The 15,827-nt window shown below is 40.4% G+C and overlaps 1 long non-coding RNA gene across 1 annotated transcript in view; it reads right to left on the bottom strand.

Moving 5' to 3' along the window:
- Nucleotides 1–1,562: 1,562 nt before the first annotated feature.
- The window catches only part of LOC104569342 (uncharacterized), a 28,874-nt gene continuing 14,609 nt past the window's right edge, over nucleotides 1,563–15,827 (bottom strand). Inside the window, exons 2-4 of the long non-coding RNA XR_015913339.1 lie at nucleotides 1,886–1,960; nucleotides 1,732–1,803; nucleotides 1,563–1,647 (exon numbers count right to left, since the gene is read on the bottom strand). This is a non-coding gene — a long non-coding RNA (uncharacterized LOC104569342). The remainder of the gene's footprint in view (nucleotides 1,648–1,731; nucleotides 1,804–1,885; nucleotides 1,961–15,827) is intronic.

Raw genomic sequence — 15,827 nt, 5'->3', positions numbered from 1 at the left:
AAATAGATAAAGCCCATTTTAAAAGCAGAACTCAGTTTTATATTCTAAGTTTTCATTTCTGTAGGAATGGGTAAACATAGATACAGGCCTGTCTCTAAACAGGGTCACTGAGACTTCATGCATCCATAGTGCCTTTCCTATTAGCACTGAACTCTGCGCCTCTGGTAGCAGTTACCATCCTGCAAGGAGTAGGAACCTGGGGATTGTTGTCCAGAATTTTTTGGATTTAAAAACAACTCTCCAGTTGATGAATTTTACATAATGTCCAGACACTTGCAGGATTAATTGTTTCATGTTAGCGTGGTTATCTCTGAGGAACCGATCTCCTTTCCCTCCCACTCTTCTAGGAACGCAGCCCCCAATAAAATCGCTTGCATGGTATTCAGGAGACCTCTATCATGCCTGAAATATATTTTTACCACTTAATTAGACTGTTAATAGAAGGTTGAAGAAGCAGATATGGATGAATGTATCTTTCTGTGATAGACTTGATGTTTTATAACTGTCTAGTTGCTACATGGACAAACAATCTTGATAAAACAAGCAAGTACAGCAGTAAGAGAACCCTGTGTAACTGATTATTTATAAAAGATCATCAAACTTTTTTCAAACTATTGTTAATGGATCTCTTTTACATGGAGCAACAAGAAAAATGACCTGTGATTACTGAACTTAAGGATGTTGTGTCTCCCCTGGAATATCTGACTTGCAACTAAGTCTAAAGGCAAAACTTACCTTGGAGACCTGCATGATGTTAGAAATTTAGAATTGCCCTATATATATGCATGTGGTAAGGAAATAAGGACAGAGTAGTGTGCTTTAATTAAACTTTTATTATCATATTGCTATCAAAAATTCTGAGAACATGACTTAAGTACACAAAGCTTATAGTAGGTTTTACAGTTCAACTACTATTGGTCTATTACGGTTACTACCAAATAGGCAGTTTTTCATTCCTGGTTTATTGTGGAACACAAAAAAGAGGCAAGTCCAATGTTGTTTGTTTAATAGTGTTTATTAAATGCTTAAAATAAGCTTAATGTGAAACCAGTCCTTTTTCTGCTATAATATTTTATCTATACCTTTGAATTTTGGCTCCTGTTTGCACATTTATCTTGACAAGACAGCAGAGTTTATGTACTAAGCTGTAATTGTAGTTATGATGAGGCTTCTATCTTTCCTTCCTGTGTTGAGACTCCTTAGGAGTGCAAGTACACAAACAGTTCCCCAAGCTAGCATTCATTTCCACATACATACTGCATATATGCCCTGATGGCTTGAATGAGCCTGAACTCTGGGGAGGACATTGCTTCAGAAAAAGGCAGATTTTTCATCCCCTATTCCCCAGCCCACTGACTTAAGCACCCTTAAAAACAACATAAAAGTGAACATTCTCGACTGCTTTTTAAACAGAAAATATGAGGCTATAGGAAGAACATGCTTCTTGCTACGGCTCTCAGATGATGTTCCTCTTAACGGCAACTGTAAAATGTGGGGCCACAGTTGCATTCATTGTTCAGTGAGCTTGTCCACATAGTTAAACCCACCGACAGCAATGAATGTTGATTGTGACCTTTTGTGTAAAGCTTGGCAGGGTGGGGGAGAGGCCTCGTGTGCTGGGAAGGTTGCTATCTTCGGTGGTAAGGCCTGAAAGCATGAAGTAAGGAGGAGGATGGTTAGCTGGAGGGTACAATCAACGGTCGATGGTTTTCACTTTAATTCCAAACTCACCGACAGCGTTGAATGTTCACTGAAGCAACCACTACAAGAGAACTCCATTGACTTGACAGCGTCCTTAAATGTCTGAAAGGAGGGGGGGAAGATCAAAATTGACACAGTGATTTTAATCGCATAGATGATGCAATTTCTATCGTTGTTTTCTTACCGACACCAATACCCTTCTCTGCACATCCTATTTTGATCTTCAGACAGGGAGCTGGCAATTTTCCAAGCTTCTTCTCTATGGAAAGAAAAGATATTTCATTTATTTATGTTTTAACTGTGTAGGTTGGGCATCCTAGCAGAAATGGCTCTGTGGTCTGTTTTATCAAACTGATTTTGTGTTGGCAAATCAAAACAAAAAATCCCTCTATTTATCAAAGCTGACTAAGATTATGAATCAGTGTTGCTGAGTTGAGATGAATCTTTTGCTGATGTGGTTCAATTGGTTTTTCCATCAATCCTAAACAAGATTAAAACAACACTTGCTTTTAAGCCTTACTTTCATAATAAACTTCGTAGGGACGGTACAACTCGTTTGTCTTACAAAATGTCATGCATGCAGGACCTGTTACAATAGTTTTCAGAAGGGGAAAAATGAGCTTATGTCAAGGTTTGACACAAATTAATTCTCTTTTTATCTTAAGTGGCAGCATGCTGTTCATATCCAGAAATGAATTCACAAAGTGAAAGGCTCACTCTTAAACTTCCAAGACAGCACACCCATCCCAATTTTGTCAACTTTCCAATCAATTTGCCCCTTTTAGAAAAGGAGGAAAGCCCCAAGTAAATGCAGTGGTCTGTAATTTTCATATTATAGAGAAGACATCTCTTCACTGCGGGTGGTAAGGATTTTAGAGGACAGACCAGAGAGCAGGTGTGACATCCTGGGAATTTATCTTACTTATTATATGCAATTGTGAGCCAGCTCCTCTGAGGAGATCAAGCTCTTGAAGCCAGTTGGTCTGAGTGCTTTTTCTTGGGGCCATGTGTGCCCCATGGCACACAGACTGACTGGTTCATTGGCTTCCATGAAGTGCTACTTATTAAATAGTTTACCAAAAGGCAAGGGAGTTTTATGTTCTGTTTTTTATTAATGTTTCATTTAAATACATATATATTTATAAATGCTCTCTCTTAAAGAGTACAAAAGGAGCTAGCACCTAAAGACTGCAATTTATAAGTGTGCTGCCCACATAAATTCTGCAAAGAAATGCTATGACAAGCACCTTCGCTAGCTGTTCCTTTCAACTATTTGTTCTGTGTGTACAGACTTTTATTTTTCACATTTAGCTCAACTGTATTTTCTGTCAAATGAATCTAAAGGACAGCAAGTTGCTAGTCTCCTACTGGAGAGCTAGATGTGAATGGGATGAACCACATTTCTCTGGTATGGTAGATTAGGCCTATTTTGTGTAGGAATGCTGCTGTGATTATGAATGTAGGGGACTTCAAAGCAGCATGGCAGAAAGCTCCTCTGCTGACGCAGCAGCATGGGATAGCTGCTGCCCATGAATATTTTAACCCTCGAGCTGCATTTTCCATGTTTGTTACTGGCTTAGCACAGTAACCCCATGGATATTAGGGAAGGAGTTCTAGGTTACACCAGCATGAACGATGAGGGAATAAGGCTCTTCAGCTCAATAGTCTTTTGTACTTATCTGTGTGCGTGTTCAACATTGTTCTAGCCAAATGAGGAGACTTGGTGGTTTAAGGTCACTTTACCATCCTCCTTGTTACAAGCCAGTTTCTGTAAGAGGCTTCTTTTAGTTTTATTCCTATGCTCTTATACTCTGCTTCCCTCTGCCATTTCATACCTCAATATGGGGTCTGAAGCCTGGCCCTTCAGATGGCTGTAGGGAAGGAGAGGAGCTGTGTTGATGTTACGGTCGGGTGAAGTGCATTAAAGTTTTTATTTTCATTGCTTACTGTTACATTCTCCCTCGCCGCACTTCTAGTGGGAAACCTCAGTATTTCTTGGTTGCCCAGCCTGTGCTGAAGGGGATGAAGACTTGTTCAGAGCAGAAAATAAGTAATTCTGTGTTACAGCCCTGATGCGTGCAGGTTGTACAGGGTAAAAATGCTTTCATCCTCTGTCATCTGGTTTTCATTTTTTTTATCCCCCACTGGGCTTAGCTAGCTGCGTTACAAATGCCAGCTTTATTTTAAGTTTTATTTCAGATCTCCAGGCTTATGAGAACATTCGGACTGGATTTTTTTTTTAATCTTTTAATTTAAGGTTAGTAGGTCATAAATAAACCAAAGCACTTGCCTCGCTATGAGATACAGGGTCATAGCGTACATGAAATATCCCTTTAAAAGATTTTTTTTAAAAAAATAAAATAAACCCAGGAATATAATGTGAATTGACAGAGGGACATGAGGAAGTAGTTCATTGTGTTGCCGTAAAGGCCATAGGGATTTGGACCGCTGGAGTTGCCTCTCTTAGGAATAGATAAGATATCTGGTCTGATGACCTGTACCTAATTTAAGTGACTGCTTTTGCCAGCCCTTCCAGAGGGCAACTGTGTGAAATAGAGCATCTCGTCTTCAGTCTTCAGCCCTTTTCCGCCTCTTGATGGCCTGACCTAAATGGAAGATATGGGTGGTGGTCTGCACACACAAACAATTACCTCAGTACTGTGCGAGCTGCATCTTTTATTCTAATTAGCTAGCTCCTGCTTTGATTTCTTTATATCTCAAAAGGCAACTATTCAGCTTCATTTCACTGGTTAATACTGGCAACTAGATTTTGTCATATGGCATGCTCATGCTCAACAGCTGCTGTGTATAAAACAAGAATAAAAGCTCCCTTTCCCTATTTAGGAATGGTGGCTGGAGCCTTAAGGAACTATTCTGTCCTGCTTACTGCCCCACTTCCTCCTTTCCTCCTTCCCCACACAAGTGATCATGGATATGTGTATAGAGATGGCAGATGTTACACAGGTCTGGCTTTGCTGGTGGTGTTGTACTGTGTGTGTCTGTTAACCAGCCTTGCTAATCCTCTGGTGGTGAGATCCTTTGGGAACAAATACTTAACTGAATAAACAGAGCTCAGGTTGGGGTTTCTTGAATTTCACCACTCTTAGATAATTTCCTTAATGCTGCATTAGAATAATGTACACAATTGTACATGGTTGAAATAGTATGTTAGCAAACTTCTGTGGTAGGTACTTGGCATGCCTTAGAACATCTTTTTTTTCCTTTACTGACATTAAATTTTTACTGGGAGGAGGAGGAAGACTTTTTGAAAGCAAATACTCATTCTTTTTCCTAAAATAAAGAGACACCAGAACAATAGTAGTAATGCTGATACTGCCAAGTTATCTTGGGGGTGCGGTTGTAGGCTGCTTGCATTAATTTCATCTCCCACTTGCCCTCTCCCACAGTCTGTCAGCAAGTTTCCAGTTACACACTTGGGGACAGGAGGAAATGCAGTGAGGCTGGATGTATCTGTAATTTTGTCACAAAAGTGAATTCCAGTGGCAGTGTCTAAAAATGGCACTAGCACACTTGGGATCAGATTCTCAGCTAGTGTAAACTGACACAGCTCCCTTGACGTCACTGGAATCTGCATTTACACCAGCTGGCACCTGGAGATTCATCTGGAAAAAAAGTGAAGTAGAAGGATCAGTCATTAGTTTTTAGTATCCTTTCTATTTTTCATCTCCAATTAAAGTATCCTTAAATGCCAAATCTTCATGTACCTGCAATAAATTAACCACAATAATAAATTCTGTTAAGCATTGACATAGTGGTGTGCTTCTACTAAAGGAATTAAATCCAGCTGACTGTTATTAGAGCTTCAAGCTAGTCTTGTATCTCTGCAAGCTATATACTAAAAGAGAAAGGCTTTTCTCAGAGGGAGTGAAGAGGGTGCTTTTCAGTGACCACTTTGAGGTACAAGCTGTGAGAAGAGGGTGCTGCTGTTTTGGATCACAGTGCACAGAGTCTGGCGCTTCCCATTGTGCTCTACAAACACCTACTCCAGTTGTTGGTGTGGTGTGTGCAGTACAGGATTGACTGATGCAGTAATTGCTTCTAGAGAAACCAACCAGACAATCACAGTATTTTCATCCTGCCTTCAGCCTGTGGAAACATGGTAACATCTTTGTAAACTTCTCCTGGAAAAAGATGCATTAGGGAATATTTTCCCATTTACAGGAGTATAGCCGTCTCTGGAGAAGAGTAGCAGCTGTGCAACATCTTAAAGTACTAGTGCCTGCCAGTATGAGGCAGAAGGGAACAACATGGTGATTGCCTTGTTTAAATGCTGCATTCTGCATGGTTGCTTTTCCTTACATTTGGTGTGAAGAAATCTAAAGTTATGCAGAACCATTCTCATTATTGCTAATGAACTAGGCGTGGGTGTACCAGAAAAGCATTTTGAAGTGAAATAATAACCACAAGATCCCTTTTAAACCAAATGAAGATGTGGTGGTGCGCATGCCTATTGACCTACAAGCAGTCTGCATTTTGTTGAGTCTTTCCAAAGTTCTGCTCACCCAAAACCACGTACATCTCCACATGTGCCAGTTCATTCATTCTAGCCTTTGACAAGCTTTCTGAGCAAGTCTGGTGCTTAAAAAAAAAAAAAATTGACTGTGCTTTTGAAGCTAAACCCATCAGATAATATTACATGTCTATAACCCGTCAAAGAGACAGGATGTTGATTAGCTGAGCTAATTTAGGAGCAGCTCATATGTGAGGAGTAGTGGTGATATCAGTTCAATCAAATATTTGATTGCACCTCCAGAAATAATTTAATTGCAGAGTCTGAGAGAATGCTTTGCCCATTAGAATGTTACCTGGCTAGTGTTTTCTTAAAATTAAAGACACTTCCAAAACAATTTAATGTAAAAATACCCAAGGTAGTACTGGCTTTTTGCTTACTGCGTTAAACTTATTGTACCTCGTACAGTACAAGTATTACTTATATTTAGAAAGCCCCAATTACTTTTTTTTATCTGGGCTGTTTTGCCTGACTATGCGATTTATGTGTGTATAACTTCAGGTTTTTAGTCCTGTTTGCAATTGTAAGAGCTTTTCCAGCATATAGGGTTGTAGCTCTGGACCTGTTAACTTTGTCTCTTAATTTAAAGACAAGAAATTGGCAAATAAATTCTAATACTGTCTGCGCTTTCCCAGCCTTTTTGGGCTACAATGCAACTTTTTGTTGCTGGAACACATTACTATTTATGGAAGATATGCACACATTTCAGTGTCCATAAATCATATGCAAGCATCTGTTCTTTAGATCAGGACATGGAGTATGGTAACTGCTTTTTACATTAATATCCATGAAGCAATGTTCACCTACTGACACTATGCTTAGAGTTTAGTATTTTAGCAGTAATGTAACTTTTCAGGCAATGGAAGTCAAAATGGTAGAAACTGTAAAAAGCCTGGCACAGGGTTCTGTGTGACCCATACCCCGAAACACCTAATGAACATTAAGCAATAGCTGGGGTGAAGATTAAGAGCACTGTGATCAGCTTGGCTAAAGCACAAGAGGTTCTGTTAGAGGTTCTGGTCATTCTGTTAGTGAACAGATCGTTGCTACCTTTGAAGGTAATTTCTTGGCCTCCCATTTTTTGTGATACCTTAAACGGGTACCCTTTCCCTAGCTGATGAACCTGGGTTATGTGAGAAGATCTGCAAGTTTGTCTTAGTGCTGCCCTGTTTCCTGCGTGAGCATGTAGATTCTAAGACCCATACTTGTAAAACAGTTTTATATTTTGCTTAGCTTTTATTTGAAGCTTGTATTTAGCTATTCTAGGTAGCAAGACTGGAGCATTTCAATATATGCTCCTTTATCTTACGAATCTTGTTTGAGAAATAAGACTAAATGTTGATCTCATGGAAATGGCGACTTAATATTTTGAGGCTGGAATTTAAATGCTAGCAAAGGATCTGAATTTTGTTGGGATGGAAGTCAGCATAAAAATGGAAAGAAAAATATTCAATATGAGTAAGAGGTATTAGTCTGAATTGTGCTGTAAGGGAGTCTTGGATAATGGCTTGCAGTTTTTAGCAGCTGAAAAGGGGATGATTACTTTTGACTTGCCTGGTCTTTGGTGCTTCTTAATTCTCTTGGTTCAAAATAAATTAAAATCAACTAAACAAAGCTGTTTCAGAATAAGTGAATGAGGATCTTCATCCTATGTAGTGCCTGTGGGCTGGTTCCATATAGTTTGTATACTTTGTCTTTTTTTCTGCTCTCTTGCTTTGGGACCTCATGGCAGCAATGTGGAGTATGAATGCAATGGTGGTCTTCACAGTCACTATAGAGTTGCAAATTCAGAAGAACATGTTTACAGCTTTTACTTTCTTTCTAAAGGTTTCTTGATGTGGCAAAAATTCTGCTGGAGCTCAGCTGAGCTTGGGTGTGGTCTGTGTGCCTGCATCTCACTCTGCCAGAGACCAGTGCAGTAACAACTGACACTAATACCCAACCTTCTTCCTGAGACACTATATGAATGGATTGCAAGAGCTACCAAAATCAAACAATCATGGTCTTGCCACACAAGGTTACTTCTGACTAATGGCAAGTCATTTAACCCTTAAGCTTAGTGGCTAATACTTACAGTCTTGTAAAATGTGGTGGTGATGATATCTGAGATGGTGCTTCATATGTTCATGGCGGTGTACTGCACATAACTCAGGCTGTTAGCTTGAGGTGCCTCTCCATGGCCTCAAAGGGAGGCACATTTTCCTTGGGAAGAAGGTGCTGCTTGATCTCTGCCTCTCTTTCCAGGTTAAATGTCAAGAACTTGTATCTACCTGCTACCTAGAAAGGTGAGAGGTGGGAGGGGAGAAGGCATTTTAAATGCTCTTTATTACACAGTACTAACTAAAGGCAGACTGTATTCAGGGAGAATTGATTTCTGATGACTTAAGGAGGTAAATCACTATCTGACCACATTCTCCTGTGTTGCAAATGTGTTTTGGTATTCCTGCATTGTTTTTCCTCTGAAAATTCTGCGTGCAAACCTATGAGGGTCACAAACAAAGACTCGGTAACTCGTGTAGTTTGACATAGAAGGGAGATTGTGCTGCTGCTTTATTCCTAAAAATACCGTTACTTCTTTAGAGAAGTTTTACAAATGCCGTTTGAAAGCACATTGAGGCTTCATGCCTGTCTGTAAATGTTGGGCGCAATCTGCTTAAGTATTAGCATTATTAGTTTAAGTATTTGGGGGGGGAGGGGGGCACTTGAACAAACAGCAAGTGTAACCCCTCCTTAGTAGATCCAGAAGTACTACTCAAGTGAAAGCAAGGCTTTCACGGGGGCTGCTGGAACTGCCTCGTTGCTGCTGCCCGTCACGCTCCGCGTGCACTGCTAAACAAGGGCCATGGTGCAGGGCTCCCAAGAGCTGCCTGTCTCGCGCTCACCACGGCATGCAGTCTGGGGCAGCTGAAAGGCTCGCCACGGCCTTTGGGGACAAGAGGAAATTCCCTGAAACACTTTTATGCCTGTTGCTCCAGTCTAAAAACAAATTGGTTTTGGTCCAGGGTTGGCAAAGAATCCTTTTTGCCTTTTGGTAGCGTAACTTTTTATTTTCAGCAGTAGAGACCGTTCTTAAAAAACACTTTATGCTTGTTTGTTCTTTCTACGACTTCTGGTGTCTTCAGCTAAGCCTTTAGGCATGTTAAACGATGTAAACAGAAGTTTTGGATTTTGTTACTGTTATCTAGGAACAACCACTTGGAACAAATATGCTATTGACCCAGCCCTGTAAAGCTTTAAAAACAGCATCAACTGAGACTTTGAGGAATCGAGTACATGGTTTAAGTGTTTAGCATAGCAAAAGCCACTCTAGTACAAAGCTACTTGTACTGGATTCAATGATTTACAGCGCAGGCAAAGCATAATGTTTTATGCTCATAGAGCAAATACCTAGTTTATTTGCTGCTTATGTTTAAAACAAAACAAACTCCCCAAAACTACACACATGCAAAATACCCTGGTGAGGATATTTAAGTAATATATATTTTACCTTTTTGTTGCAAGGTTTTTTAAGACAGAGGATTGCAGAAAAAGCTATAAAAGCCTTATCTTTATTGTTGAAAATAGATGCACTATTAATGTTTTTAATCTGCCTGTGCTCTTGGCTATCCCAACATCCTCCTCCTTGTCCTTGTTGAGCTTAACTGCCCTTTGAAAAGCACTTTGTGCTCCAGTGACCACTTTAAACTTTCTATTGATAAAATTAAACTGGACTCCTAATTTATTTTTCCAGCAGAAAGTGCAAGTTGAAAGTGGTCATTGGCCCACAAACATCTAGGGAGAGCAAAGATGATTTGGGTGGGAAAGGTGGAGTGAGGTTTAGTCTCCTTTTCTGTCTTTCTCAATTCCTTTCTCCTGCCAATTTAGCATATTTTTGCCCCCTCTGAGTCCCAGGAAATTGTAGTTAGGTTCCTACGTGTCTCCCTGCAGCTTGCAGTTTGTGCTCTGGTGCCGTGTTGGGCTCTTTCTCCAGCCCGGTGGGGAAAGCCCCAGCAGTGCGGCTTTTCTTCTGCAGCCCCTGCTGTAGTGAGCAAGGGCAGGGCATAGAATAAAGCCAGGTCTGGCTCAGCAACTGAAGCTGCTCTAAGAATTCAGATCCTGTAGGAGTTTGGCAAAGTGAAAGAGTAAAATGGGATGAGGGAGAAGGTGCATAGTCATGAAAAGCTGGGGTGAGGGGGACGATATGTAGCTCCTGGAAGGGTGTTTAATAAACTGCTCCCCATGCTTTGCATATGCTTAGGTATATTTTAAAAATATGAAACACATGCACACTATATAATGTGTGGAAGAAATTCCTTTTGGCAGTTTAAGAACCCGGTATTGTATATCTGAAGTGTCAAAAAGCTCAGCAAAATCAAAAGTTATGTCAGGACGACTGAGTTTTTACTCTTCTGTGGTAACTTGTGTGTTTAAGTTCCTTGCCTGTAAGGAAGGAGCCCTTGTTAGAGTGAGAGGATGGCACTTCCTGCAATCAGCACCTTTAAAAGCGGTTCTGGCTGAGAGATCAGCTATTACCATCCCAGTAAGGGCTCTTAATCACCGCACCGTAACTTCAAGGTTGCAGGGAGATATGGGCTGTTCTGAACAGCTTTGTGTCTGTGGAGTTGTGTTTCTGCAATGAGACCTTTGGATTTATAAAGCCTTTCTTTCTTACCTACAAATTTATTGCTGATGGTAATTGGGGAATTTGTGGTTCACAGATTCAGATTCCTGTGTTGCTTAAAGGTGTTTTATTGGTATTTTTCTTTAGAGACGTTTGGATGAAATTCCCTTTGGTGGGAGGGCTGCACCACTTAAGTTCTGTATAAACTCTATACTGTTGAACACCTAATACACAGACATTATGTTGGCTTTTAGCAGATAGGGTGATTTTCTTTCTTAGTGAATATGACCCAGGTGCTAAAAAGCTGTAGCTGAAGTGCCATGGTAAAAGCACAAGTCAGCTAGGTACATAAATATTACATGGCTACATCTTTAATGGGTTCCTGTTGTAGACTTGCTTTGTTTAAATATTTCCATAACCCTGCTGATTTATTGCGTCTTTGCTAGGAGTATGCTGTTAGCAGGAAACACGGCTGAAGCGCTTTCAATCACGCCGGAGGATCATTATACTTTCACTTGAATAACTAATTAGTTGCAAGAAATTAACCACTGCTGTTTAGCACAAAAACACATCCAAGAAGGCTTTCATTTTTGTTGTGGAAAATGACCTCAGGCTCTTGAGGAGGGGGCAGAAAGGAGAAATAATGATCCTGCTGTCTTTTAATATAACTTTTGTTTTCAATTCAGCCTGATAACTAGCAGGCAGCAAGGCTGGCTGAATAAGGCGCTGCACTTGGGCTTGGGATAAATACCTTTGGAATCCTGCCTGCGCCTGGGTCTGGTGCTGACCTCATTCCATTGACCGGAGCTGGTTTGGGATTCCAGATCCTGGCCCTTGGGGCTGTAGGAGACAGTGTTTGTGACTGACAAAGATGTGAACTAGTGAATGGGGTGCAGGGAAGGATATAACCAAAGAAAAGATGTCACTAGGCTGGTCAAGTCTTTGGATCTCATTTTTCCTGTGGTTAAGTGAGGATCCTGCTTTGCTGGAATGGGCAGGACTGAGTATCTATCTGAATATACCGTATAAGAACTCAGTGTTACTCCCACAGCCATTAGCAGCACCACTAACGAAATGAAAGGCAGTGAAGTGAAGGAGAAGGGTGAAGGATAGCCAAAATATTTAGCAATCTGCCCCTCTTCTAGCATAAAAATTGAAGGAGAATTGAGGACAAATGCCTTCCAAGATCTGGGCTCTTAATATATAAAAACAGCTTGGCAGGGCCAAGTGAAATCCTGGTCACTGACTTTTCTGAAGCTAGAATTTCATTCCAGCTATTTGAGAAATAGGTGTATTTATAAAAATTTTCCAACTAAAGGATGTGTAAGTCTTTGCTCATCTGTCAGTTTTCTCCTCCCTCTCTTGCAGAGGAAGTGAATTCTTCAAATATTTGCAGAAAGGGAGAGAAGTACTGTGCAGTCATGTAAGGGCAGAGAGGTTGGGAAGTATACTGATATTACTTGTTCTCCCCTTCCTTCTCTCTACCTGTGCTTGCAAGGGTAGAAAGCTAATTTTTTAGTATGTGTATGTCAGCTGTAGTGATACAAAAATGCTGGCAATTGCTCAGGTTAAAAAGAGAACAGGCTTCTGTGGCCATGACAAATTCCTGCTGAATATCAAAAGTAAGGGGCTGGAAAAAAGGGCAAAAGGGGCAGTGAGTTCTTATCTGCTTATAATCACCTACGAGCCTGTGCAGAGTGTGCATTACTGTGCAGCTGCAAGCTCCCTGGGTGTGCAGTGGAATTCCTGCTGCGATTCCAAGCCTCCTCCTTTGTTTTGCTGCAAAGCGCACCGCGTGCCAGAACAGTGCCGGCGTTTGTTAAATTACAAGACCCTTGTATAACATGATTTGAAGCACTTCACTTCTAATACCTGCGGCTCATTTAAACTACACAGATGTGCCTTGCAGTGACTACAGCTGAGTAATGCAACATATAATGCTTGAATGTAAAACCATCCACAAACATCCAAGTTAGAGGCTGTTGACAGATGCCTCAACCTGATACCTACCCTCCCCCCATCACCTCTTCTAATGTCAGCTGTTCCATTTTTGATCTGTGACTGTTCAAGGAACTTACAGGTTATGCATCTAAGAGCAGTTTCAGACTCCAGTTTGGACTGGTTCAGTCCAGTCCAGCGTGTGGTTCAGCTTGGGCTCAAGAAATGAGTGCTTAATCAGATCTGAATTTTGACGCTCCTTCCCACTTTTAGTTATGCTAGACTCCAGTTATTGCCTTGCTTGTGTTCAGATATCGGCTACCTCTGCTGTGAAAATCCATGGTCCTTCCTAGTCCTGCATATTCAGACAAGGTGGAGAACGTGCATTTTAAAGAAATAACTATCTAGGGAGAAGAGAATGTAAGACTGCTTTAATATTTTTTTTTTAAAAAAATAATTATAACATAGGCAACTAAGTCTGCTTTACATTCAAACCTTGGTAACTGATTGAAATTGCAAATTGTGGATTGCTTGTTTAGATCGTGTTGTGCAATGGCAAGTGAGTCTGGGGTTTCTGTAGTTTGCAACCCCTTGTAAATAGAGTGAATGTGTATGACCACTCTCTTTATAATTGTAAAGGCTTGCTGGAATATTATACCTCTGAATAAATTATTGTTATTATTTTTTTAAGGAATGGAAATAAGGATACTTTTATTGGTCAAAAATAAGAACCAAATATGCTTTGTAGTGTATGCTCTCGCAAAAGTTGAGGGAAGAACTAGTAGTATTTCTCGGATTGTGGCTTCTTTGTACCTAGTATTTTTGATATAAGTTATAGATGTTTGTCAAAGGTGCATAGTCAGAAGCAGAATGATGCACTTGGTCAACATTGCCTGAACGTCAGCATTCTGCCCAGGGTATTTTTTTCCTCTGTTTAGGGGGTTAGGACCAACTCTGTCTCATTCTTTCCTTTTTGAGCCTTTGTATAATACAAGTATCAGCTATTCAATCAGCATCTTTGAAAAGTACCTACCAGGCTGCCAGATTTGTGAGGCAGAGAAGTTAAATGGTGCCAGAAATCAATCACTTTGTGCTAAATATGGCTGCTGGCTCCTTTCCCTGTCTGTCAGAGCCTGTAAAAGAAGTCCAATGCTCTGCTTTTCACTGAAAAGATGGCAAGGTTTAAAGAAAATGACATCTGAAGCTGCTGTTACGTAACACACTTCTTGCCAACCTGTATGGCTAAGGAGCGTAGAACTGGTCTCAAATAGTAGCAAGGTCCTATGTTGATTCCTTTCTGGCATCTTACATGGCATGGGATGCGTTTATGTCCAGCTACTGTATTTGCCATTTGGCTTCACACTTTTGTTTAGGAAATTTAAATTATAAAAGTTCTAATTGAAACAAAAAAATCTTTAAACCTAATTCTGAAAACCCAAGCCAGTTGCACTTGACATTCAATTTGAAGACTTTTAAGCAGTGGTCTAGAGTGGGTGAAAAGGAATAGACTCATTCACCACAGTGGATCACTTTGATCCTTTTATTAGGAAAAGGTGGGGAAAAGTTATTTTCAACTATTTTGCTGCCAAACCGCCTTGCTCTTGTGTCAAACTTCAGCCAGCAGGAATAACTATCAAGCTGTCGAGCTACCATTTGCTTGCCTGAGTCAGATATACGAATGGACTTGGCATATTGAAACCTAGAATGGTGCAATAACATGAAAAAGTAATGCTGAATCTACAGTGCAAACTAATCTTTTTCACAGCCATAAATGGCACTAGAAGAAAAAAGTCGTGTGGTGTTTTTTTTTTTTTTTTTTTTTTTTTTTTTTCCTCCTTTCCCTTGTAGGGTGAAGGGCCTGGGATGGAAGGTGGGAGAGCAAGAGCTCTCCTGCCTGTGGGAGCGAATGGGGAATGTGAGGTCTCCCTCTGTGTTGCCTAACAAGCTCTACCTTAGCCTCTTCTCTTGCAGCCAGATGAATGTTTAATTGCTCCTTGCAAAAAGAGGGGGCCTGGCCTTGCTGCTGTAGTGGCAAGAGGAAACTGCACAAAGTCCACTTCCTAGCCTGCAGTTTTAGGCTCATGACTCTCCTTGTTATTCCCCTGCCTAATGTAGGAGCTCTCTTCACCATGCTGACTTCTGAGAGTGTTTTTACATATAGAGTTTCCTGAGCACTATGTATATAGTTGACTATATATATATCTCTCTACAAATATTTTCAGGATAGATGTTTGAAAGATAACAGCAACATTTACCATTTTTGTAACTTGCTTTTTGTTGATTTGATCCAGCTTTTGGAGGGTTTTTTCTTTCCTCCCTTCTCTCCCATATTAAAAAAAAATGCTTTAAATAGTTTTTATTTTTGGTTAACTCAGCATGTCCTTAACTAAGAGGCTAATAGTTCTTTGCTGGATATTTTCTTTTCTTCTTAGGCCTAGCTTGATATGACCCTATGCTGAAGAGAGAGTTCCTGAGTGCTGTATGACACAACCTAGTTGTGTTCTGCATTTGGGAGGCATCTTCTCCAGCTGGATTTTCCATGGGGAAGAGGCTTAGCAGGTAAGCAAGAGCCACTAAGAGCCTACTTTCAAAAGTAGTTTGTTGCTAAAACTTTATGCTGACATTTTTGGCACTTTACGTTCTTTCATAAGATTTAGTCTTAAAAAAACAACCTTGTTACTCCTCTCCAGCTGCCTCTGGGGATATTTGGGAAAATTGGTTTTTAAAATGCGCAATAATATGAACCTTGCTGTCTCTCACTTGATCTTTTTATTATAATTTATTTGTTAATTTGAGACAATGAAGGAGAACAAATGTTGCTTATGTAAAATGAGACTGCAAGTGCATAAACATGATAAATCTGTTTTGAGTTGTGTAGTGTACAATAGCTAATGATGAGGCACAACTGAAGAGCTCTTTTGACTAAGGTGGGCTTTCTAAAATGGTTCTGGTAGAGCTACTCCTTCAGACTGTGCACTTCTGGCCTCCAGCTTTCATACCTCTTTTCTCCCCATCCCTGCAGCACCATCCTGCATTTTTTCTTCATGGTGAGGTGCG

The sequence above is a fragment of the Tinamus guttatus genome, unplaced genomic scaffold, assembly GCF_059628265.1.
Source record: "Tinamus guttatus ecotype Peru unplaced genomic scaffold, ASM5962826v1 Tinamus_guttatus_pri_ptg000211l, whole genome shotgun sequence".
NCBI lineage: Eukaryota > Metazoa > Chordata > Aves > Tinamiformes > Tinamidae > Tinamus > Tinamus guttatus.
This window is presented reverse-complemented; position numbering and strand designations above follow the sequence as displayed.